The sequence below is a fragment of the Neomonachus schauinslandi genome, chromosome 1 (genome assembly GCF_002201575.2).
Source record: "Neomonachus schauinslandi chromosome 1, ASM220157v2, whole genome shotgun sequence".
Classification (NCBI taxonomy): domain Eukaryota; kingdom Metazoa; phylum Chordata; class Mammalia; order Carnivora; family Phocidae; genus Neomonachus; species Neomonachus schauinslandi.
In genome coordinates, this window is record NC_058403.1 from 203,958,739 (window position 1) to 203,961,678 (window position 2,940).

The 2,940-nt window shown below is 45.1% G+C and overlaps 1 pseudogene; it reads left to right on the forward strand.

Moving 5' to 3' along the window:
- The first annotated feature begins 298 nt into the window (after positions 1-298).
- Positions 299-1,224, forward strand: LOC110574487 (annotated as a pseudogene).
- Positions 1,225-2,940: the final 1,716 nt, after the last annotated feature.

Consider the following 2,940-nt stretch of genomic DNA (forward strand, 5'->3'; position numbering starts at 1 on the left):
CTTCCAGTGTTATGTTGAGTAGAAGTCAGGAAAGCAGGATCCTTGCCTTGTTCCTGACCATACAGGAAAAATGTTTACTGTATCCCCATTGAGTATCATGCTTGCTGTGAGTTTTTCATAAAAGGCTTTATGTTGAGATAGTTTCCTTCTATTCCTAGTTTTTCATGCTTTGATCACGTTCCATACAAATATAAACATTAATTTCTCGAGTGCAGAATATGAACAATAATACACCTGCCAGGTTAATAATGCATGATTGTGTCATGCTCTATCTTATTTTGGTAGTCACATCAATGACATGGGACTAGAGAATGATACACGAATTTCAGAATTTCTTCTGGGATTTTTGGAGGAACCAGAATTACAACTCTTCTTCTTTGGGCTGTTCCTGTCCATGTACTTGGTTACCATACTTGGGAACCTGCTCATCATCCTGGCCACCAGCTTTAACTCCACCTCCACACCCCCATGTACTTCTTCCTCGCCAACCTGTCCTTTGTAGACATCTGTTTCACCTCCACCACCATCCCCAAGATGCTGGTGAATATACAAACATGGAGAAAAGTCATAACTTATGAAAGCTGCATCATGCAGATGTGCTTTTTCCTACTTTCTGCAAGTTTGGACAATTTCCTCCTGACTGTGATGGCTTATGACTATTTTGTGGCCATCTGTCACCCCCTACACTATACAGTCACTATGAACCCTCGGCTCTGTGGACTGCTGGTTCTGGTGTCCTGGATCATGAGTGTCCTGCATTCCTTGTTACAAACGTTAATGGTGTTGCAGCTATCCTTCTGTACAGAGGTGGAAATCCTCCACCTTTTCTCTGAACTCAATCAGGTGATCCAACTTGCCTGTTCTGGTACATTTCTTAATGACATGGTGATGTATTTTGCAACTGTGCTGATGGCTGCTGCTCCCCTTGCTGGGGTCTTTTACTCTTACTCTAAGATAGTTTCCTTCATATGTGGGATCTCATCATCTCAGGGCAAGTATAAAGCATTTTCCACCTGTGCATCTCACCTTTCAGTTGTCTCCTTATTTTATTGTACGGGCTTAGGAGTGTACCTTAACTCTGCTGCTCCTTAGAGCTCCCACTCAAGTGCAGTAGCCTCAGTGATGTACACAATGGTCACACCCATGCTGAACCCCTTCATCTGCAGCCTAAGGAACAAAGACATAAAGGGGGCTTTAAATGTATTTTTCATAGGGAAGCCATAAAAGGGCTAGTTTTCAAGTAGTATCTGTGTTTGCAGGGTTAATACCTAATAGCTAGAAATTGATACTCTTTAATTGGATCATGAAATAAGAACTTAATCCCTCTATCTGTATCCTGGATTTTCACTTTTTCTGAAGTTCAATTGCTTTATTAAACTTTCTGCTCCTTCTGATAGCCAACAATTTTTTCTTTTTTGTTTTCTTAATTTCCAAATTAGTTCCAACCTTGAATCAGAAACAATTTGGAGAATTCCATTTGCTCATAGAGTGAGGAGCTCTACTAGTTTTATGGAATAAACTACATTTTGCAACTGAGGCCATTCTTATAATTTTATTGTAGAGGAAATTCTGAGATCATAGTTTTTCATTCTGTGTCTGCCATTCCTTTCTACATTACTACCTTAAATGCTCTTCCTGATAATAGAGACTTTAACCTACTGGTTTGTTTTGTAGCTAGTCATGGGCTTTATGATCCTCATTCGGATCCTGTTCTCATATCGGTTCAGTATCCACAGTATCCCTGGCACGCAATAATAAGGCAAAAATCGCTTATGAGGAACACAATCCAAGTGTAATCTACAGAAAGACAAATTTGCATAAACCAAGTGACCTAATATGGGCTCAGTATCAGGGAAGACCTGAAATAGGATGAAGCAAAATTTTCAATCACACCATATTTCATTGTGGAAAATGTGCTTTTGATGATGTACATTTACTCATTGAAGTGTGGGATATTTGGTGTCCATGTTTAAGGGGTTTTATTAATTAAAGTGAAGAATGTAGTGGCAGAGGGGGAAAGATGGTGGGGGAGTAGGGGACCCTATTTCAACTGGTCCCCAGAATTGAGCTGGATATCTACCAGACCACTCTGAGCACCCACGAAATCAGCCTGAGATGTAAGAAGATCTGGATCTCTACAAACAGAATATCACAGGCGGTTGGTTTTGAGGTACAAAGCAGAGAGCTGTGATTCTGCGGGCAGATATCAGAGGATAAACGGCAGTGGGAGGGTGCCTGGCTGTGGGGATCCTACACCGCCAATGAGTGACAGCCTCGCCTGCTGCGGACGGGCACAGATGGTAGCGGCGGGGGAAAGGACTCTAGGGCAGCCCCCAGGATGGAAACCTGGAGTGGAGGGGTTGCACGGGCAAACTGCAGCCCCTGGGACGGAAATCTGGAGCTGTGGGGTTGCACCTGGGAACTGCAGCCCCCGGGAAGGAAATCCGGAGTGGCGGAGTCATGCGCGCACGAACTGGGAGCAGCTGGCAGTTTTAGAAGCACAAAGGGCAGAGACATGCCCGGACCTGGAGGTAGGACTGGGAGCACTGTGGAGGGGTGCACAACCCAGGCCGCTGCAGTTTATAGCAGCATGGACAGAAACAGAGACAGTGTGGCCTGGAGAGCTCACTGAAGAACAGACTGCAGTCTCTCTGCTCTGAGGCAGAGGGTTGGAAATGGTCTCTTCTGCTCTGACTTGCAGAACAGACATGGAAAGCTGCCAGGGAAAGGCGCCAGAGAACAAAAGCCCCGAAAACTGATTCCCACTGAGCCCATCCCCTGCCACAGGGGCGCAGGGCAACTCCGCCCAAACAGGGTTGCCTGAGTAACAGTGTGGCAGGCCCCTCCCCCAGAAGACAGGCTGGGAAAACAAGAGGCCAGCAACCCTAAGGTCTCAAGAAAACAGGTGCATCTTGCTTGGGTTCTGGTCAATAATTTGGA